Source organism: Globicephala melas, chromosome 12 (assembly GCF_963455315.2).
Source record: "Globicephala melas chromosome 12, mGloMel1.2, whole genome shotgun sequence".
Taxonomy (NCBI): domain Eukaryota; kingdom Metazoa; phylum Chordata; class Mammalia; order Artiodactyla; family Delphinidae; genus Globicephala; species Globicephala melas.
The window spans coordinates 88,494,762-88,519,297 of NC_083325.1; positions in this window are offsets into that span (position 1 = coordinate 88,494,762).

Here is a 24,536-nt window from a genome sequence, read left to right on the forward strand (position 1 = left end):
AGTGGGTGTGGGGTGCCCTAAGTCAGTGAATTAGGGAGGAAACCTCAAGCCTCATTAGGAAGAGAAGAAAGGCCAGCAGTCTGGTAGGAGTCTGGCAGTACATGAAAAAGAAAGTACAATTCTGCTTCAAGAGAAGAAAATGAGTCCACAGAGGGAGGAAACTTCAGACAATGGAAGATGTGTGATGCCTCTGACTTTGGTCTGTAGTTGTATCAAACCAAGCCCATCCCACCCGTTGCATTGGGGGGGATCTTGACCCTTCCTCTGGGCGTCCCCTATGTAGGGCCTCGGTCATTTTCCCTGTCAGTGATTTATCAGATGCTGTAACAATTTGATTACCCTGTGGCTTTGCTCTTACATGGGTCTGAGCGTTCATGGAATCGTAGTGGTTTCCTTGTATACTACATAGCACAGTTCTTTACACACAGTGAGTGCTCAATAAGTATAATATATGAGGATTTTAATTCAGGAGGACCCTTCAAAATTATACCCATCAGTTCAGGACACGTGCCAGGTCTGACTCTGGAAATTCTGGAATCATCCATCCCGTTCCTCTGTAATGATAGGCAGGCCCTCTCTATGGCCCAAAGCTCACATTTCCTTCCTTATTCATTTTTATTACCAAAGTTTTACTTCCTAACAAGCCACTTATTTTGAGAAATTTCTAATCTGAAAGGAAACCCAGTTTGGCACAGAGACAACACCTTTCTGGGCCCAAGTGACCATTTGGGAAGTAGTTCTCGGAGTACGTCTGCAGGGATGGGAGGATGGGAGTCGAGACACCGCACGTGCTTATCGGAAAATCACACATCTGCCTTCTCCCTCTCATCCTAAATCTCAGCCTCCGCCTCTCAGCTGCATCCCCTCTGCTTACAAGGGCAAATATCATCTATTCAAGACACATCTTTACCTGTGGCCTCTAAGAGAAAAGCTGAACTCCTTAGCTTGGCAGACACAGGCCCTTAGCTAGTGTTCCAACTCACCACGTGTCTTCAAACCCGTAGGTGCTGAGATTTTCTCTCTTCCTCAGTCGTTCAGCACCCCTTGCCTCTGCAAATACTCCTTTCCTCCTGAGAAGGTAATTCCTCAACTTCTTCCTTCTGCAACTGCGGACTGAATGTTACATTTAGAAAATTCTACCGGAATTCAGAGAAGGAGTGATGCTAAATAAGCCTCATATAAAAAGATTTGCACTGAATATACTTCAAAAAATCAACATTGTCTGACTTGATTATTAGAAGATTTCCTTAAATTTCTTTTTTAAAGTATTATTACAATATCAAAGCATTAATGTAGACTGTTGTTAATGATGTATAATTTCATCACCTTAACATAGTTGATTTTATTTCCTTCTGTTTCTAGTCTTTAATTGTGTCAGTACAGTTTTTTTTACATAGATTTAATAATGGTATATATACAATTTTATTGTGTTTTATTATCTTGACATTGTTGTATTTATTTTCCCTCACATAAGTATAATATTAATGTTTATATTGTATCATAGAGTTTCTTCACCATAGCCTTGTAGTCATTCTTTTATTGCTGGACACTTTTTTCTAAACTTTATATATAAATAATAGCATAAAAACATCTTCAAGCACCATATTATTTTGATTTGTTTTAATTATTTCCTTAAAATAAATGTATAAGTAATTAGGTAAAAGAAAGAAAACAATGTCCCAAAATGTAATTAATAAATAGGTACCTTGATATTTAAAAACTTCATTAGCAAATTTCAATATCCATAACAGCTGACCTGGAAACTTGTTTAAAAATAAAAATACAAGTTCCCTGAGTTTTACTTAGAGATATTTGGATACAGGATAACAGAGATGGACTAGGAATTCAAATTTTAACTGTCACCTCAGGGATTCTGATGTAGATATCTAAATTACCAAATATAAAGTCAGAAACAAATAGAAACTAGCAGGTATGAAAGCCTATAAGAAATCACAACTTTATCATTCCTCAGTTGTGCACTTAAATACTGTCTTAAATGTTGTATTGCAGAAATTCAAGTTAACACAACATCAAGAAAAATTATGTTTTTAGTATTTTTAAAGTGTTTCTAGATGTTCTTACTGAGTGCATTTTCATGTTATTACTTTAGTTGAAATGTTAATTTATTTAAAAAGAGGCTGAAAACACTTGAAAGAAAATATTATTATTTAACTATTCACATATTATTCCATACATGAATAGACAAAGGATAAAAGCAGTCCTAACAGTGGAATATGAATGTTTGCATATACATGCACTTTGTAAAGCTTGTGCCGCAGAACTTTAGTGCTATATAGAGTTTTTTCAAAAGCATGAGAGGATCACACACCCTTTATATGTTTCTTGTTATGTTTATTCAGAAACATGGAAACCTTTTTTAGTGCTGTGGATTAGAATGACACGTTTGTGATTTTCTGTCCTTAAGGCATTTTCATCCCCCAGCTTTTTCAGGAAAAGAAAAGACAGTTTAACCAGCTAGGGGTGGTGTGATTGGTTTGAGAGGCAGAGAAGCTGAAAACTTAAAAGGGAGATTTGGAAAAGAGGGAGGTAGAAAAAGGCAGAGATAATGAAGTCCCCACAGTCCTTAGCTGCTGGATAAGTGGCACATCTGTGTGGAAGCTCCAGAGCCCACTGGAAAACCCGGGAAGTCTGCAGGCTTGTCAATGTTTTAAATGCATCCCTCAGTCCACACACAGCATGAGCAGATAGTAGAAGACTTATTGGCATGAGATATCTGATCACTGGCTGAGAGTTAAACAGGAACAAGGGAGACACCTAGATAGGTAAGCTTAAGAAAAGAACAGAAACATCTGTGGCTGCTTGCTGAACTGAGGAAGACATATTTTATAGTTTATGTGAAGGCACATGAATTGCCTGGTAAAACAGAACAAAAAATGAACAATAAAACAACCCTCTGCGGGGGAAGGGGAGGACCAGAATCTAGAGTAGCTACAATGTTTTATCTACGATGTCCAGTTTCAACCAAAAATTATTAAACATGAGAATAAAGAGGAGAGTTTAGACCATATTAAGTGAAAAAACCCAAAATGGACTTTGATGTTGGATTACTAGTCAATAACTCAAAAGTAGCATTTATAAATATGTTCAAGTGGTTAAATGAAAATATGATGAAATGAACCATCAAAATATACTATTAATGAGTGAACAGATAGGAAATATCAATGGAAAATTGAAAACTATGCAAAAGAACTAGATGGAAATTCTAGAGCTGAAAAGTGCAATATCTGAACTAACAATTTACTAAATGGGTTCATCAGCAGCACATCAGGTAGAAGAATCAACTTAAAGAAGATAGATCAATTAAAATTATTCAATTAAAGAGCACAGAGAGAAAAGACTGATTAAAAATGAAGACAGACTCAAGAGATTTACCAAGCATCCCAACAGATGTGTAATTGGAGTTCCAAAAGGAGAGAAAGAATACAAGTCATAAAAAATATTTTAGAGTAGTAATGTCAGAAACATTCCCAAATTTGATAAAAACACTGATTTACAAATCTATGAAGCTCAAAAAGCCCCAAGTAAAAAAAAGTTTTCTATAGCTAATGAAACAATCTTTTACTATTAAAAGCAAGAAAAAGACATTTTTGATAAAGAAACATTGGTAGAATTCATTGCTATCAGATATACGCTATAAAAAATAGTGAAAGAAATCTTTCATACTGAAGGTAACCCCTAGATGAAGATGAACCCCTAGATCTGTGAATAAGATAAAAAACACCAGAAATGGTAAAAATGTGGATAGATAAAAAAAAATTGTATTTCATTGATTTTAAAATAAAATATCATTTTATTTACATAAATATTATATATATATAATATATTGTATATATTTATCATTGATTCTCTTGATTTTATTAAAAGGCTGTTAAAGCTAAAGTTATAAAACTATATTTGCAGTTTATATTGCATATTTATTGAATATATATGACAATAAAATAACAAAGGAGAGGCAGGTGATATGGTTATATAAACTGGTATAGAGTTTTTACATTATTTTAGTTTTTATATTATTTTAGATTTCACTTCATTATTGAGGTGAAAGATGAATATTGTATTACCCAGAGCAACAATATAAACAAAAGAAAATACTAAACATTCAACATAGAAATTAATAGGGCATACTAAATTATATTTAACACAAAAGAAAGAGGTAATTGAATAAGAAAGGAATAAGAAAAGGATGAGATCAATACAAAGCAAAGAGCAAAGGGAAAGGTCTATATCCAATCATAGCAATAGTTGTATCAGATGTGAGTGGACTAAACCAGAGGTCATCAAACTATGGCCTGATGGGCAAATGTGGCTGGCCTGTAGTCTGTTGAGATGAGACTTTTGCCTTTAGGATTTTTAGTTGACTTAAGACATTTTGGGGTATTGGGTTTAAATGAATATATCTTATATGTGAGAAGGACACAAATTTTAGAGGCCAGGGTTGGAATGTAATGGAGTGAATCTTTATGCCCCTACCCCCAGTGTGTCTGGAAAGTGAGACTTCCACCCCAGTGTGTCTGGAAGAAGGTGGGACCTCCACCCCAGTGTGTCTGGAAGGTCATCTGGAAGGTGGACAAAAGGCCCTGTGGATTTGGAAGGCAGACATCAAGCCAAAGAAGATTATTCTCAAGTCTTAAGGTTTTGGACTTGCATGGGACCTGTCACATCTTCCTTTTATCTTATTTCTCTTATTTTTCTTATTTCTCTTATTTTGGAATGGGAATGTCTGTCTTATGCCTGTCCTACCACTGTATTTTGGAAGCATGTAACTTGTTTTATTTCACAGGCTCACAGCTGGAGGAGACTTTGCCTCAGGATAAGTTGAATCTCAATCAATATTTGGCTTACCTACCCATACTTTGTGGACTGTGAATCCACTAAGGCTTATTTTCAGCAACAGGAGGAGAAATGGGCAGAGGACTTACAGAAACAGGATATACTGTCCTGAATCAGAATCTCTTGCATGTGTTCTGGTTGATTACATTTTAACAAACACTCTAAATCCTTCTTCTCTGGTGTCCTATAAACCAGAGTTTACATAAGTATACTAAGGGTGTATGTTTTATACATGTGCTAATCACTTACAAGTCTTATCACTAGCCCATTAACTGGTCAGAATATCTAACACATCCCATAATTGTCAGAGGCATGATCACTTTTATGAGAAGTTTATCATCAAGCAGCCAAATGACGGTGATTGATGAGCAGGAGGAAAAACACAGAACATGTGTGTGCTTTGAGGAGAATGTGTGAGAGAAGACAGACACTTCCACATGTTTGCAATGTGCACAGTTTGTGGGTGTTTGTGGTGTGCTTGGGAGGGATCCTTCGAAGGTCTCCTACTTAACTAGCCTCAGTCCATCAGCGTTGCTCCCAAGCTCTTGAGTGAGTCCTCTCCTAGGATACAGTGCCAGCTCCAAAGCCCCTGAGGCATTAAAAATCTACCCCAGAAGATCCTGTTGATTTAGACAAATGCCCAAGTTCCAATTCCTGTCTTGTGAGTTTTCCCATATGGAGAAAGCAACTGATCTGGAAAAGGATGGAGGTGGCAGGGAAGTTCTAGGGTCATGGTGACGTGGAGCGATCATTCTTTAACAGGATAGAAATTCCAAGAAATCCTTGAGAGAGAACAGGAGCTGTGGAGGAAATGCCCATAACCATATCTCCTAGGGGTTCTTTTGATCACTGAAGCAATTTTTTTTCCAGGAGTGGGAAAAAATCCACTGAGGCTGCCACACCACGCTTCCACTGCTTGACACAGGTGCAGAGGATCCCATGTGGTCTACATAGGAAGTGTAGCCAGGACCAGTAAGTGTTCCACTAGCTGCTAAAATAATAGTGGCCAGGCATGCACCCATGTGTTTGTTCATTCAACAAATTTGCTGAAGACTTTCACCATATAAACCGAACACTTTATAAGTGCTGTCCTTTTTTTGGCTCTGTGCTCTGAGCACAGAGGAGGGAGAGGTTGCCTCCTTTGGGCTAGAATGGTCAGGAAACTTTTCTTGAGAAAGTGGAACCTGAGCTGATAGAACCTGGGACAGATAGAATTTACACAGAGAGGAGAGGGACAGCTTTCCAGTTTGAGGTGATGACCTGAGTCACCATTCAGATGTAGAGATGCACCAGGAATAGTAAGGAGCCTGACCGAACTTGAGGATGGAGGTGGGAATGTTCTAGGAAAGTAGACAGAAAGCACGAGAACGTCAGCCAGAGTGCAGAACTGAGATGTCAGACGTGGAAAGCAATGGTTAAGGAATAGGATTCTGGAAATACTGTGGGTAGAGGACTAGAGAGAGATACAGGAGTGGAGGAATGCCTAAGCTGGATCGTTACAGAAGAAAAAGTAGTAGAAATAGGGAAAGAAGAGAGATCGAAAACCCTTGTTTCTTTGTAAACAATTAGGTCTCGGAATTGGAGGAGGAAGTAGAGAGTATAAAAAGAATGGGAGGCACTCTGTCTGGTCTTGTATCCAGATGACTGGGTGATAGAACCACAAATTAGGCAAATAAGATGCAAATAAGAAAACAAACAGGAGGGGGTGAGAAGATGATCGTGGAGGGTGAAAGAGCTGGGTATTGGAGCTTCTGAGGCTGAGTTTCACAGTGAGATATACAACTGGAAACTGTAGTATGAGCACTCATACGTGGAGTATGAGAGCTTCGGACTTCTAGGAAAAGACAGCAAATTATCTTTTGGGGTGATCGGTACAGAAATTATACAGAAAGTGCAAAAATGGCTGAGGTCTCTGAGAAGAAACTCTTTGAAAGAAGATGTCTCATCAAGCACCTTGACAACTGCAAGTCAGTTGAGTAAATTAAACTTGTGTTTGACCCCCATCCTTTCAATCCATCCTCTTGTTCAGAGTTTAGATATTGCATTGATGTTGCAGTATGAACATCGATAGCAGTAGTGGATGTCAAATCAAAAGGACTCTCGTTCATTTATGGCTTTCCCTTTGCATTTGAAAATTTTGTGAGACCTGTCCTAGATGTAAGTTTCCATTCTTTCCAGCTCATTGCTACTATTTCATCCTTTAAGCATCTTTGACCTCCTTGGAATGCAGAGGCTATCAAATCAACAATTATTTACTGATTTCTCACTATGTGCCAAACACTATACTAGGCACTGAGAATACTAAATAAATAAGTTATAGTCCGTGCTCATAATTTATTAGCGGGAACGCCACCTAGGCAGTTACCTAGTAAAAAAAATTGTAATGAGGACACTAATAGAGATATAATCTATAATAGAGATACAATAGAGACATAAATCAATAAATTACTATGAAAGTGTAGAAGATGGGGAGGAAAAGTTTCCCATAGGATGTGACATTTGATCTGGGCCTTAAAGGATGAATGAGAGGAATGGCAAAGCATCCCATGGGTGGAAACACAAGGAAAAGGGAACGGAAGGAAGAAATTACACGTAATGTTTGCCTTTGTCATTCATGATAAAAATTTATATGGTTGGGGCTTCCCTGGTGGCGCAGTGGTTGGGAGTCCGCCTGTCGATGCAGGGGACGCAGGTTTGTGCCCCGGTCCGGGGGGAATCCCACGTGCAGCTGAGGGGCTGGGCCCGTGAGCCGTGGCCGCTGAGCCTGCGCATCCGGAGCCTGTGCTCCGCAACGGGAGAGGCCACAACAGTGAGAGGCCCGCGTACCGCAAAAAAGGAAAAAAAAATTATATGGTTGATTCTTGCAGAGGCCACACCAACCTTCAATATATGAATGTACATAATGTGTGGGGGGATCTGGGGTCAAGGACAGCAAAAGTGTCATATGACCTCTTCAACTTGCCGAGGGGATCAGTCCAGCCTTTCTCAAGTGATCTGCATGTTTGCTTGCGTTCAAACCACATCACTCCTAAAAGCGTTTCCTTTGAAGTTTCCTTGTGTGGATGAACATAAAGCTGGTTTGATGGGAAGAGGGTGGAAACCTGGATCCACAGGGAGGGCTCTCATCCTTCCCGTTCTCTGGACACTTGAGAACATTTGTTGCCCCAAAATGGAGGAATCTGAAAGCCAAGCATTGTGTGATTCAACTGAACTGAATACTGATGAAAATAAGCGTGTTCATTATGATCTCTTAATAGCAGAGTAAATGTTGAACCAGCTTTTGTGTCTCTTAATTTTTTGACTTGCCAAAATTTTCCAGTTCATTTCATGCAAGTAATTGAAGCTATTGAACCCCAGTCACTGGTATTTTTTTTCAGCACTATGACTCTTTGAACACGAGATCAATCTGTCTTTCTTGACTTCATTGTGGTTACCCTTGCACAAGAGATGAAGGCAATTTGGGAGCTGCAGCTGTCAACCTATTGTTTGAACTCATGGCACGTGGTCCTTTTAGGAACGTAGAGAAGACAGGCTTCTGCTGCAGCAAGCAGCAGCTCCCACCTTGACATCTGGCTGAATTCCTGCTCAAGTTAAAGCAGCTGCAGTTATTCCCCTGCTCTAACAACTCTCCTTATTACCTGGCAACCTATCTGAACCATTGACTCATTTCCAACCTGCCAGTTCTCTCGGAAGTTATGGAAATGGTCTTCAAACTGTAGCTTCAGCATCTCCTCCCCTACATGCTGTCTGTGCATCAATAGATCCTATCATGGACAGAGGAGAGAGGCTATGCTGTGGACTCTCAGGTGTGTGACTGGAGGAGGGATGCTGCTGTCTTTGGCTGATGGGAAAGTATCCTGGCCACAGTGCGCTGAGGTTAAGAGCATTTGTCATTGGCTAACACTAGTCCTCTTTGGCACTGGATTGGAAACTGCAGGGAGAATCGGCCTCAATATTTTTTATGTGCTATATAGTGTTCTATCTTCCTTTCTACTCTTGTTTTCTGGGAACCGCTAACTTCATATTTTTGAAGGAGGTTGTCAGTGCTTGCAAATTTTTTACTATCTCTTTCCTTCATTCAGAGAAATGAGAAGCTTACCTTTAAAGAATGTGGGGATCAGGATTAATAGGCGCTCAGTCAAACCAGGACATGTTTTTACATGAGCTTATTAACCTTCACGTAGCCTGAGCTGCTACAGGCAGGGTGGGTGGGGTGAGGACCCAGGGTTTGGACGGGGGAATCCACTACCCTCCCTGTATCCTTACCTGTAAGAAAGCCTAAGAACATCGTTCAACTTCCCACACCTGTCTTCTGGGTTAAAGAAGACAACGTAAGTGAAAGTGTTTTGAAAATTACAAAACGAATACACTAACTCTACGTTGTTATAACTATTAGTAATGTATGATTAGTCTTGGTCTTCGCCCTCGGGGAGCTAACCTAGTTAAGAGAAAGCACAAGCATAACACACGTCATTCAAGTACAGTTAATTTCTCCCTGCCAAGAGCCACTTACGCGTACATGAGGTATTCAGAAAAGGAGGATATAGAAATTCAGTGTCATATTTAGCTTCTTTTTGAGGCCTGGTTTTAAGTTTTTGTCCTTAGATTGCTATTTAATGCAAGAAAAGGGGAAGTGGTTATAAGGAAGATCAGAATAGCAATCTCACATCTTGTGGGAGATGTTGTTTCTAGATTTAAATTTATTCATCAGAAAGCCTCGACTCCTCAATATGTTGGCTTCTTAAGATGTTATGGGTCACGACAAAGCAACTTACGAAAGTCGTGTAAGAAATCCGGATCCATCAACCCCAGCTCTGCCTGCCGTGCTATCAACTTCTCCCTCTGGATGACCACGGCAATTTTTTCATGTATCTTTCTTAATATTTATCATATTGGATTGCAGTTGTTTAGTTATTTTTTTTTTACAGGACCACCAGATGAATCTGCATGACTTGGGATCAAGGGGAAAAAAAATGTTTTCGTCCTTGTACACAATGCCTAAAACGGTGCTTTGCACATAATGATATCTAATAGATGCTGTGGAAAGAAGGGAGGGAGGAAGGAAAGGAACATAGGAGCAAAGAATGCAACACAAGCAAGAGGAGATTAGAACCAAGGGTCAAGAAATAAAATAAAGGGTAAAGAAGCAAACTTCGGGGTCAAAGACTTTAACAACTAGTAGGGATACTTATGGGAAAACCATAACCAACGTCAACTTTTCTATCCAAACTTAAGAAAATTAATGTTTAACTTTTCATTCTGAAGTAATTTCAGACTTAATGTTACAAATTATTACATACTGAAAATTACACTTATCCTCTCTTGATTTTAGCAATGATAAGCTTGAGTTTTTCAAAATGTGAGCTCAATTCATCACATCTTAGTTTGATTTTATTTATTTCTGAAATTAAATACAAAACTGTGGTCAAATTATTCCTACTTTCCATAATGAGTATTTTTCAGTCAGTAAGCAATCAAAACTTTATACAAAGTATTTGTTTTATGTTAAAAAAATTGGTGTCGAATTTTAGGTTAATTTTATGATCAGAAAGATAAATAAATACATGAAGTATAAGTCACTCTAGGATGATAACGTCCACTGCAATCTTGCTCTACATTAATGGTTGTTCTCTTTCAATTACCACCATTTTTCGCTTTCAAGGTACAGAGCAAACGCCTCCTTCTCTCCTTGTACTCCTCAAATTACCAAGTTAATTGTAATTCACAACTTTTACTAAAATCAGATATTGAATTTTCTCCGAGGAGAAGCCTTTTAAGTGTTCCACAGATATTTTAACCTCATAGTACGCAAAATCAAACACGCCACTCTTTCTTTTCTACTTCCTTCTCCCTGTGTTCCCTACACAGATTCTTTCATTCACGTTTTCATTCATTCCATAACCATTTAAGTGCATAGTAGGCACTGGAGCCACAGCAGTGGTAGAGACGGACACATGCCCTGCTCTCACAGAGCTTACATTCCACTGGAAGGATGTAAAATTAAATAATGAAATATAATTTTAATTAATAATTTAAATAACAATTATTTAACTCCCTTCTTGGATATCCTTCCAAGAAGGAATGCAAGGTTCTAGGAACGTGCCCTAACGGTGAACTCCACCTGCTCTATTGGAAATGGGAAGGCTTCATAAGCTATGATTGAGTTGAGCTTGAAAGGATAACTAGACGTTAACAGAGAAGGATGGAGGGTGGGGAGAGGTTGCTGGGCAAGAAGCTGCTGAGTGCGAAGCCCCAGAGCGAGCCATGACATAGTCAAGGCATGCATTTTTGTGCCGCTGCCAAACTGTCTTCCAAATTGGTGAGCATTTCATATCCCCACCAGCAACATAAAAGAGTTGCAGCTGCTCCACATACTTGCCTTTGCTTTGTATCAGCAGATTTTCCTCATTGCAGGCATATAGGAGTATTTCCTTGTGATTTTCACTTGCATTTGTCCAATGGCCAAAGTTTTTAAGGATCTTTGACAAGCTTAATTGTTATTTGTATATATTTTTTGTGTGTGGAGTATCAGTAACTCTGTCATAGTTGGAAGTAGACATCTAGTCAACCTGTGGGACTGCTCCCTTGTCTCATGACACCATTTCTGCAGCAGCAGTTCACCAAGTCCTGCCCATCTTACCCTCTAATGCCTTCCATTACTGCTTTGGATTCTCTCATCCCTGTCTCCTCCCTAGATCAAGAGATGGTCCTCTCCAGTCTGGACAGGTCAGTAGCTTCCTGACTAGCGTCTGCTTCCTCTCTCCTACCTGTCAGTGTGTCCTCTAATGTGCAGTATCATCTACTGCAGCTAAGTACCTGCTCGTACCAAGCCTCCAGTTCAGAGTCACCTGAGGTGAAGGTCAATGGCATTTGTAAGTCCCATGTGGCTGTGCAGGGCTGGCACTTCCTCCTCTCCAGCCTGGACGGACGCCACGCGATGCTCCCTTTTTGTGCCGCAGCCATGCTGGTCTCCCTCCTCCTCAGTTGCCTCCCCTCCCCCCACCCCCCACAGTCCCCAGGCATCCAGGCTCTTCCCTCTCTCTGATTGTCTCATCTCCCTCGTCCTTCTCATGGTCCTTCCACAGCCTCGGCTCTGAGTCTGTCTCATCATTTTATTCTCTGGAAATCCTTCCCTGAACAAGTTTTACGTTTTCATTAACCTTTGTACCTTTCACTTGAAGAACTTGTTGAAAACAGGCTTCACAATTATTTTGTGATACTCTGATTCATATATACGGCATTCACCATCTCACGCTCTATTCTGTCTGCCCCGTGGGTGCAGAGAGCATCCCTGCCCTGGCTCACCTGTAAGTCTGAAGTGCCAGGTAGAGTGTCTGGCGCAGTAGGCACTCAGTAAGCACTGGTTTATTGAATGAACAAGTGGATAAATAAGTGATGTATTCAAGTCTGCAACCACCGCGCCACCAAGGAAGCCCTCTATCTGCATTTTTAATGTAAGTTCACTTTATCTTTCTAAACCTTTACTGGAATGTGCTGCCAGGGAAGTCGTGCGTGTGAGTGTGAGCATGTGTGTGGCCGGAGCTGAGAGGGTGATGTCTTCGACCTGCTGTGCTTGCCAGGCCACGGGCAGCAGTGCAGCAGAGGCAGGAAACTGCAACCAGAGAAGCACGTGTAGATACAAATTCCTCCTCCTCCTCCTCTCCGTCGTGGAATTTGCAGAAACACAAAAGGGGACATGATATTTTTCCTTAAAAAAGTGGAATTGAGATTGGAGACAACTTTATGGAAAATTGAAGTGTCCATGTGTCCTGGGTGACAAGTCTCTCCCTGCTGGGCTGCAAGGTCCTGTGAGCAGAGACCAACCCTCACTCGTGTTTATCTCGCTCCCCTAACCCGCATAAGGCTTTGCACCTAGATGTGTCCAATCAAATTGAAATTCTTTATTTCCTTGTTATAGTTTGCATCAAGGATTTCTGGGTTTGCCTTTTCAGAGTGGAAGTAGAGGAGACACAGGTATTACCTTTTGATTCATTTCCTGTGGGAAAATACCAAGTTTTATTTTGAAATTGCCATAAGCAACCTTTCTAAGCCATGAAAGTATTTTCCCTACAGCGAGGAAGAATTACAGCTGGTCAGCTCAGCCCATAGTACTCAAGGGCATTGGGTTCCAAAAAAATGAAAACAATTCTCTCCATTTCCATCCCAGCCTCCTTCTTAGCCGGGGCGACCCCGTGACACGGTTGGGGCCAAGAGCCCTAAGGGGCTCTCTGGGTATCGTGTGTGTGTGTGTGTGTGTGTGTGTGTTTGGAGGCTGGAGACTCACTGCCACCCTTTGTCACTTCTTTCTGCCTGGCCTGTGAAGGTGCTACTTGAGGAGCATCAGACGTCTTGTGTCTGAGGATGAGAGCAACGCTCTGGGGATGGAGGAACAGACGCTGATGGAGCTGGGTTGCTTAGAGACACTGTAATCCTTCACCAGACTGGACTCCTATCTGGGAAATATGTATATTACATCTTCTACATATATATATATATATATATTATAGATATATATATATAAACAGTAAGTACCTTATTTAGTTACACTCCCGTGGTTAAGTTCTTTTGATGTACAGCTGAAAAAAAACTAACTGAAAAGTAAAAATTCCTGGGTTTTTCCCAAGGATCCTGGCCCTTCCCCAAGGTGCCCTGTGCTTTGGGATGACCCCCCAGCAGTGCATCCTCACTCTCCAATGCCAGGATCACTTCTGTTGTCATAGGCATGAGTGGGATGCTATTTACACAGCCCAACCAAAGTGATTCAGGACACTTGACTGAACAGAAGTTGGAAGAGAGGTTTGCTCTCTCTCCACTGAGCATGGACAAGGCTGCTTGGAGGCCTGACCACTGACACAAGCCTGTCTGTCATGAGGTTTGCCACCTGCCTTCTGAAGGGGTGGACATGGGGGAAGACAGAGCAGAGGGGTCTGTATTCTTGGTGACATGGTGCACGTCAACCAAACAACCCCCAAGCGCTCTCTACTTTTTTTTTTTTTTTTTTTTTTTTTTTGTGGTACGCAGGCCTCTCACTGCTGTGGCCTCTCCCATTGCGGAGCACAGGCTCCGGACGCACAGGCTCAGTGGCCATGGCTCACGGGCCCAGCCGCTCCGCGGCATGTGGGATCTTCCTGGACCGGGGCATGAACCCGTGTCCCCTGCATCAGCAGGCGGACTCTCAACCACTGCGCCACCAGGGAAGCCCATATACTTTTTAATTTCCAATTATGTGGGACAATAAATCAACTTTAGGTTGAATTTTCTGTTATGTGCAATCTGTATATGTTCTGTGGGTGAAGAAGGACAGATACTAGCTTCTGTGTTCTAGTATTAAATCCTGCTCTTTTACACACTATTTCAAACATCCAGCAATAAAAACTGTCAGGAGTGCACAGTTGGAGGGATGGTCAGAAGTCCCTAGACTTGGTTCTGAAACAAATAAAAAGGATAATAAATGAAAAAGACATGGTTCTAATGCTTGAGAATTTGGTAACATAATCAGTTAATTCAATTCCATACAAAACACAGGAGATAATAAGGTAAGGGGTTTTTATTTTATTTTAGTTAATGAGAGAACTAATGGATTAAATGATATTAATTTTCACACATCTAAAGGATCATTGTGATATTGGTGTGGGAAGCTGACTGGAGAAGGGAGGGAGGAAGACCAGATAATTGTAATTTTCTGTCATCTAGATGGGAGGCCAGAGCTTGGACTCCATGAGTAGAGGTGGTAGAGGGACGTGGGGAGTGAACAGGATTTGATGACCTTTCTCCTGCTCCCACAGACAGACAGGGAAGGAGGACTCTTAGGACACAGGTTAACCTGCCTAATGAGAGGAATTGGGACCAAGAGAGAAAGACCAAAATTAGGAGGACATGTGGACCTCTAAGCTGAATAGATGCAGTTTGGTTAGCCATTGGGCAGGTCCACGTGGGTTTCAGAACTAAATATGCCAGCGGCACAGACTGAGAGAGAAGCCTTAGAGCAGGGACGGAGGAGCAAGTTTGTGGGCTTGGGGTGAGGGCTCTACCCACCCTCCAGGAGGGGTGTGGGACGGCTGTCCATGCTGCTCTGTTCTTCAACAGGTGAGCCACAGCCAGCTTGAAAATAATGCTCAGGATTCTAGTTTTAGTTACTGGTAGGTGATAATGCTATTAAATGAATACTGGAATTTGGGAATGGGGAGTAGACCAGTTTGATATGAGTTACAATGAGTTGAAGGTGATTCCAGACAGTTGGGTATAGCTGCCAATTAAATAATCTCTTCAGGAGAGAGGTCAGACTATGGACTTGCCTACAAGACTCAGTTCCAGGTAGATCTGGTTGAAGTCATGACAGTAAATGAGGCCATTCATTAGGGATTTACTGAGCCGGTGCTGTATGTTAGGCACTGAGCTGTATGCTGTAGCCAGCAGCGTAAGGTCATCAGATTCAAAGATGAATAGGCATCATGCATGCCCTCGAGAAGCTCATTATTTAGTGCAGTCGCAGGATAAAGTCTTGGGGACCATCCTAGCAATCAGGCAGGTTAAAGAAGAGATCGGTAAACAGAAAGCGTTCGTGGGTAGGTAAAAAACAGTTGATAGTGGGTTCATCAGTCGCAGATCAGTTGAGAAAACAGAAGCCAAACGTTTTGGAAAGGATTGGAGGAACAAAAGTGGGGGTATCCTGTTGGAAGAGAAACAGAGACGCATTGTCGTCCAGATCAGGGGGGCTGCGACCCCGGGTAAAGCCGCCAGCTGAGCTCACAGCAATCTTGAAATCACCTTGGCCTCTCAGGGCAGGAACTCGGGAGCCTCCTGCTTCTGCCTGGGCTGCTGCCACATGCTCTGTGCTCTTCCTACAATGGGGTACTGGCTCCTAACTGCCAGCATCTCTATCTCTGGGTGCTGTGAATTCCAGTTAAAAAAAAAAACAGAAAAAGAAATGACAATAAACAAAGAGGGTGGGAGAAGACTTGTGGAGGTGATGGAAAAGTTCACAGTATAGACGGTGGTGATGGTTTCACGGATGTATACTTATCTCCAAATCCATCAAGTTATATACATTAAATATGTACAATTTTTTGTATGTCAATCATACCTCAATAAAGTGGTCTCATGAAAAAGCCAAAACAAGCAAAAATTCCACCTGCATATTTTCTATTCTGAAGTCTATGTTGGAGGGGTGCCCTCAAGATGGCAGAGGAGTAAGACGTGGAGATCACCTTCCTCCCCACAAATACATCAAAACTACGTCTACATGTGGAACAGCTCCTACAGAACAACTACTGAATGCTGGCAGAAGACCTCAGACTTTCCAAAAGGCAAGAAACTCCCCACGTACCTGGGTAGGGCAAAAGAACAAAGGGAAAACAGAGACAAAATGTTAGGGACAGGACCTGCACCTCTGGGAGGGAGCCATGAAGGAGGAAAAGTTTCCACACGCTAGGAAGTCCCTTCACTGGTGGAGATGGGGGGTGGGAGGGGGGAAGCTTCGGAACCACGGAGGAGAGCGCAGCAACAGGGGTGCGGAGGGCAAAGTGGAGAGATTCCTGCACAGAGGATCGGTGCCGACCAGCACTCACCAGCCCGAGAGGTTTGTCTGCTCACCCTCTGGGGTGGGTGGGGGCTGGGAGCTGAGGCTCGGGCTTCGGAGGTCAGATACCACGGAGAGGAGTGGGGTTGGCTGTGTGAACACAGCCTGAAGGGGGTTAGTGCACCACAGCTAGCCGGGAGGGAGTCTGAGAAAAGGTCTGGAGCTACCTAAGAGGCAAGAGACGATTGTTTTGGGGTGCGCATGGAGAGGGGATTCAGAGCACTGGCTAAACAAGTTCCAGAGGTGGGCGCGAGCCGTGGCTATCAGCGCAGACCCCAGAGACGGACATGAGACGCTAAGGCTGCTGCTGCAGCCACCAAGAAGCCTGTGTGGAAGCACAGGTCATTATCTGCACTTCCCCTCCCGGGAGCCTGTGCAGCTGCCGCTGCCAGGGTCCCATGATCCAGGGACAACTTCCCCAGGAGAACACCCGGGGTGCCTCAGTCTGGTGCAACGTCACACTGGCCTCTGCCACCACAGGCTCGCCCTGCATTCTGTACCCCTCCCTCCCCTCGGCCTGAGTGAGCCAGAGCCCCCGAATCAGCTGCTCCTTCAACCCCTTCCTGTCTGGTCAGGAACAGATGCTGTCTGGGCAGGAACAGATGCCCTCAGGCAACCTACATGCAGAGGCGGGGCCAAAGCCAAAGCTGAACCCCAGGAGCTGTGCGAACAGAGAAGAGAAAGGGAAATTTCTCCCAGCAGCCTCAGGAGCAGTGGATTAAATCTCCACAGTCAACTTGATGTACCCTGCATCTGTGGAATACCTGAATAGACAATGAATCATCCCAAAATTGAAGCGGTGGACTTTGGGAGCAACTGTAGACTTGGGGTTTGCTTTCTGCATCTAATTTGTTTCTGGTTTTATGTTTATCTTAGTTTAGTATTTAGAGCTTGTTATCACTGGTAGATGTGTTTATTGATTTGGTTGCTCTCTCCCTTTTAAAAATTTTTATATATATGTATTTTTTTCCTTTTTCTCTTTTTGTGAGTGTGTATGTGTATGCTTCCTTGTATGATTTTTTCTGTATAGCTTTGCTTTTGCCATTTTTCCTAGGGTTCTGACTGTCCATTTTTTGTTGTTGTAGTTTTTAGTGCTTGTTATCATTGGTGGATTTGTTTTATGGTTTGGTTGCCCTATTCTTTCTTTCTCTCTTTCTTTTTTTTATTACATTATAATTTTTAATATTTTTTTCTATTTTAATAACTTTTATTTTATTATTATTTTTTCTTTCTTTCTTTCTTTCTTTTTTTCTCCCTTTTCTTCTGAGCCATGTGGCTGACAGCGTCGTGGTGCTCTGGCCAGGCGTCAGGCCTGAGCCTCTGAGGTGGGAGAGGCAAGTTCAACATTGGTCCACCAGAGATCTCCCGGCCCCATGTAATATCAAAAGGCGAAAGCTCTCCTAGAGATCTCCATCTCAACGCTAAGACCCAGCTCCACTCAATGACCAGCAAACTACAGTGCTGGACACCCTATGTGAAACTACTAGCAAGAAAGGAGCACAATGCCACCCATTAGCAGAGAGGCTGCCTAAAATCATAATAAGGTCACAGACACCCCCAAACATACCACCAGACGTGGTCCTGCCCACCAGAAAGACAAGATCCAACCTTACCCACCAGAACACAGGCACCAGTCCCCTCTACCAGGAAGCCTACACAACCCACTGAACCAACCTTAGCCACTGGAGGCAGACACCAAAAACAACAGGAAACATGAACCTGAAGCCTGCGAAAAGGAGACCCCAAACACAGTAAGTTAAGCAAAATGAGAAGACAGAGTAATACACAGTAGATGAAGGAGCATGGTAAAAACCCACCAGACCAAACAAATGAAGAGGGAATAAGCACTCTACCTGAAAAAGAATTCAAAGTAATGATAGTAAAGATGATCCAAAATCTTGGAAACAGAATGGAGAACATAAAAGAAATGTTTAACAAGGACCTAGAAGAACTAAGGGCAAACAAACAATGATGAACAACCCAATAAATGAAATTAAAAATTCTCTAGAAGGAATCAATAGTGGAATAACTGAGGCAGAAGAATGGATAAGTGACCTGGAAGATAAAATAGTGGAAATAACTACCACAGAGCAGAATAAAGAAAAAAGAATGAAAAGAATTGAGGACAATCTCAGAGACCTCTGGGACAACATTAAATGCACCAACATTCAAATTATAGGGGTCCCAGAAGAAAAAGAGAAAAAAAGAAAGGGACTGAGAAAATATTTGAAGAGATTATAGTTGAAAACTTCCCTAATATTGGGAAGGAAATAGTCAATCAAGTCCAGGAAGCACAGAGAGTCCCATACAGGAAAAATCCAAGGAGAAACATGCCAAGAAACATTAATCAAACTATCAAAAATTAAATACAGAGAAAACATATTAAAAGCAGCAAGGGAAAAGCAACAATTAACATACAAGGGAATCCCCATAAGGTTAACAGCTGATCTTTCAGCAGAAGCTCTGCAAGCCAGAAGGGAGTGGCAGGACATCTTTAAAGTGATGAAAGGGAAAAACCTACGACCAAGATTACTCTACCCAGCAAGGATCTCATTCAGATTTGACAGAGAAATGAAAACCTTTACAGACAAGTAAAAACTAAGAGAATTCACCACCACCAAACCAGCTCCACAACAAATGTTAAAGGAACTTCTTTAGGCAGGAAACACAAGAGGAGGAAAAGACTTACAATAACAAACCGAAAACAATTAAGAAAATGGGAATAGGAACATACATATTGATAACTACCTTAAATATAAATGGATTAAATGCTCCAACCAAAAGACATAGACTGGCTGAATGGATACAAAAACAACACCCATGCATATGCTGTCTACAAGAGACCCACTTCAGACCTAGGAACACATACAGACTGAAAGTGAGGGGATGGAAAAAGATATTCCATGCAAATGGAAATCAAAAGAAAGCTGGAGTAGCAATTGTCATATCAGACAAAATAGACTTTAAAATAAAGACTATTACAAGAGACAAAGAAGGACACTACATAATGATCAAGGGATCAATCCAAGAAGAAGATATAACAATTGTAAATATTTATACACCCAACATAGGAGCACCTGAATACATAAGGCAAATGTTAACAGCCATAAGAGAGGAAATTGACAGTAACACAATCATAGTAGGGGACTTTAACACCCTACTTTTGCCAATGGACAGATCATCCAAAATGAAAATAAATAAGGAAACACAAGCTTTAAGTGACATTAAACAAGATGGACTTAATTGATATTTATAGGACATTCCATACAAAAACAACAGAATATACTTTCTTCTCAAGTGCTCATGGAACATTCTTCAGGATAGATCATATCTTGAGTCACAAATCAAGCCTTGGTAAATTTAAGAAAATTGAAATCGTATCAAGTATCTTTTCTGACCACAATGCTATGAGACTAGATATCAATTACAGGAAAAAAAAAAAACCCTGTAAAAATTACCAACACATGGAGGCTAAATGATACACTACTAAATAACCAAGAGATCAATGAAGAAATCAAAGAGGAAATCAAAAAATACCTAGAAGCAAATGACAATGAAAAGGAATCCAAATTGGAAAAGAGGAAGTAAAGCTGTCACTGTTTGCAGATGACATGATACTATACATAGAGAAACCTAAAGATGCTACCAGAAAACTACCAGAGCTAATCAATGAATTTGGTAAATTTGCAGGATACAAAATTAATGCACAGAAATCTCTTGCATTCCTGTACAAGAATGATGAAAAATCTGAAAGTGAAATTAAGAAAATACTCCCATTTACCATTGCAACAAAAAGAATAAAATACCTAGGAATAAACCTACCTAAGGAGACAAAAGACCTGTATTCAGAAAACTATAAGACACTGATAAAAGAAATTAAAGATGACACAAACAGATGGAGAGATATACCATGTCCTTGGATTGGAAGAATCAACATTGTGAAAATGACTCTACTACCCAAAGCAATCTACAGATTCAATGCAATCCCTATCAAACTACCAATGGCATTTTTCACAGAACTAGAACAAAAAATTTCACAATATGTATGGAAACACAAACGACCCTGAATAGCCAAAGCAATCTTGAGAATGAAAAATGGAGGAATCAGGCTCCCTGACTTCAGACTGTACTACAAAGCTATAGTAATCAAGAAAGTATGGTATTGGCACAAAAACAGAAATATAGATCAATGGAACAGGATAGAAAGCCCAGAGATAAACCCACACGCATTCTTGCCTCCTTATATTTGATAAAGGAGGCAAGAATATACAATGGAGAAAAGACAGCATCTTCAATAAGTGGTGCTGGGAAAATTGGATAGCTACATGTAAAAGAATGAAATTAGAACACTCCGTAACACCATACACAAAAATAAACTCAAAATGGAGTAAAGACCTAAATGTAAGGCCAGACACTATAAAACTCTTAGAGGAAAACATAGGCAGAACACTCTATGACATAAATCACAGCAAGATCCTTTTTGACCCACCTCCTAGAGAAATGGAAATAAAAACAAAAATAAACATATGGGACCTAATGAAACTTAAAAGCTTTTGCACAGCAAAGGAAACCATAAACAAGATGAAAAGACAGCCCTCTGAATGGGAGAAAATATTTGAAAACGAAGCAACAGACAAAGGATTAATCTCCAAAATACACAAGCAGCTCATGCAGCTCAATATCAAAAAACAAACAACCCAATCCAAAAATGGGCAGAAGACCTAAATAGATATTTCTCCACAGAAGATTGCCAACAAACACATGAGAGGATGCTCAACATCACTAATCATTAGAGAAATGCAAATCAAAACTACAATGAGGTATCCCCTCACACCAGTTAGAATGGCCATCATCAAAATATCTAGAAACAATAAATGCTGGAGAGGGTGTGGAGAAAAGGGAACACTCTTGCACTGTTGGTGGGAATGTAAATTGATACAGCCACTGTGGAGAACAGTATGGTGGTTCCTCAAAAAACTACAAATAGAACTACCATACGACCCAGCAATCCCACTACTGGGCATATACCCTGAGGAAACCATAATTCAAAAAGAGTCATGTACCACAATGTTCATTGCAGCTCTATTTACAATAGCCAGGACATGGAAGCAGCCTAAGTATCCATCGACAGGTGAATGGATAAAAAAGCTGTGGCACATATATACAATGGAATATTACTCAGCCATAAAAAGAAACAAAATTGAGTTATTTGTAGTGAGGTGGATGGACCTAGAGACTGCCATGCAGAGTGAAGTAAGTCAGAAAGAGAATAACAAATACTGTATACTAACACATATATATGGAATCTAAAAAAAAAAGGTTCTGAAGAACCTAGGGGCAGGACAGGAATAAAGATGCAGACATAGAGAATGGACTTGAGGACATGGGAGGGGGAAGAATAAGCTAGTACGGAGTGAGAGAGTGGCATGGACATCTATACACTACCAAATGTAAAATAGATAGCTAGTGGGAAGCAGTCGCATAGCACAGGGAGATCAGTTCAGTGCTTTGTGACCAGCTAGAGGGGTGGAATAGGGAGGGTGGGAGGGAGACTCAAGAGGGAGGAGATATGGGGATGTATGTATATGTATAACTGATTCACTTCGTTATACAGCAGAAACTAGCTCACCACTGTAAAGCAATTATACTCCAATAAAGATGTTAAAAAATAAAAAGTGGAACAAGACAAGGAAAAAATAAGTAAATAAAGTCTATGTTGTAAATCCAAATCCAGCCTTCTTAAATAAAATAGTAGGGAAATAATAAAGGGAAAATGAAAAGGAAGTGGTTTGTTAATATATTATACATAAGTTATATACATATTATGTATATCTATATAGGAAACACCTCCTTGCGAGAGTCATAATAATGAATATATACCTCAGACAAAGAAGAAAATGTGCATAGAAGCTGCAACCCTCTCATCCTTAAGCAGCCCTGCGACTGGAGGTTTGCACTCGTGATATTCACAGCTTCCTCCATGACTCGCTGCCTTATGCTGTCAGGGGCGGAGGTGGCCCAGACCTTGTGGTCTGAGTCCTTAGTGCTCTTTCTTTGATTGAATTGCTATACTCATCTCTTCACTTTTACTGGGACATGGTTCAGACAATCCAAAGAATTTCTCGCAGTCTAGATACATCCCCCCCGTCCCCATTGTGGGAGACAACTCTACTTTCCCTCGATAATTGGGATAACTCACCCCAGACAATGAAGTAACCCCTTTCTTTGACCGATGATTCAGAGCCACAAGAAGCCCCAAATGACAAAGTGGCCTTGGCAGCTTCCCGTTCAATGGAACCTTTGTTGCTCGCGCTAGTAGAAGTATTTTCACTTTAGGGGATTGGTAATTCTAAACCAGGGGGACTTGAAGATCCAGAGGTACACAGGAGAAATGTTTTTAGTGGGTTATTAGCAGTCATCATAAGAGGAGTCACTCTCACTGCTTATCCTTGACGCCGAGATCCGTGTTTTCAGGGCTCTATCTGTTCTGGTTCCCAGGCATGCATCCCATTCTGTAGGATAGCACCCTAGTCTCACAGGGAGCTTTCTCCTGGTTGAGTGTAACTGAGTCCTCAGTAGGGCATTTCCTGATTTCTGTATGATTTCCTGGATGACAGAGGGTGTGGTGTGATTGGGAAGGGACATGTGACCACTGCTGCTCTACTGTGCAGATCATTGCTTCCTTGGTGGAAGACATATGCTACCTCCGGAGCTCAGCCTTGACCTCTTCCATTCAGAGACTGGGGGCTCGGCAGCCACAGTGTTGTGGGTAGAATCATGTCCCCCCAAAAGATATGCTCAAGTCTTAACTCCTGGCACCTGTGCAGGTAACCTTATTTGGAAATAAGGTCTTTGCAGATGTGACCAAGTTAAAAGGTGGCTCCTACTCCAGTGACTGGTGTCCTTATGAGACGAGGGAAATTTGAGCCCAGAGGAAGGGACACCATGTGACCATGGAGGCAGAGACTGCTGTGATGCAGCTACAAGATGAGCAAAACCAGGAATGCCAGAAACACCCAAAGCTGGAAGAGGCAAGCAAGGACCCCCCTCCAGAGGGAGGGAGCGTGGCCCTGCAGACACCTTGAATTCTCACTCCGAGCCTCCAGACTGTGAGAGAATAAATTTCTGTTGTTTTCAGCCACCCAATTTTTGCTCTGGCAGCCCCGGGAATCTCACAGAGGCAGCCACCTGATTAACCTTGGTGAGAAGAGAGTCCTCTCGCTTTGTTGAGCCCATTTATGGTCTCATCCCCACCGCTGTGGTCACTCTGCAAGCTCGCTCACAGAACAGGTGCCGGGGACTTGGGAAGGACATGAACTGGATTCCGGGGAGCAGGCCACTCCCACCCCCCAGTTATGGTGAGACCCCTCTGCAATGGCATTGTTGATGAGTGCTCCCAGAGACACGAACATCCTCACACGCCCTGTGCACTCTGATGGGTCTTCTACACACTTTTCCCGCAGGCCTTGTCACCAGTCCTCCAACCCTGTTCTCTCCATGTTCTGATCATCAGGCTAAACAGTGAGCCCCTGCCCATGAATCCATGCCCATCCATACTTCTGGCCACGACTCCTTCCTGATAAATAAGACAGCCTGCTGAAAGGTTTCAGTTTCTGCCCTTGGTAGGGTTTTCTTTCAGGAACTCTACGGTGAGGATCAGCAAGTGGCAGAAGCTCACCCCTGCCTGGCGACAGCACATGATAGGGACCCACATGTGAGCCACGCCCACATTCTCTTACTAATCAACTTGTTACAGGGACCTCCAGTGTAGACATGGGTGTGGGGTGAGGGGGGGGTTTAGCCACATGACATGAGTGATTCTGTTGGGATTGGGGCTGCTGCTGCTGAAGCTGGCTGGAGCTTCCCACCCACATATACACACGATACATAATAATTGTTTTCAGTCGCATGCCACTTGGGGTTCCATGCTGGGTGTTCTGTACTCATCACGGCCCAGAGAAAGCCAGGAGCTCTCACAGGACCGTGATTATTTGCAGGAGACGGCAGACTTTTTCTCACTTTCCAAGGACCTGTGAGATGACTTCCTGCTGGACATGGTCAAAGGCTCTACACAGTGTCCTTGTTTGTCACAGCTAATTGGAGCTCC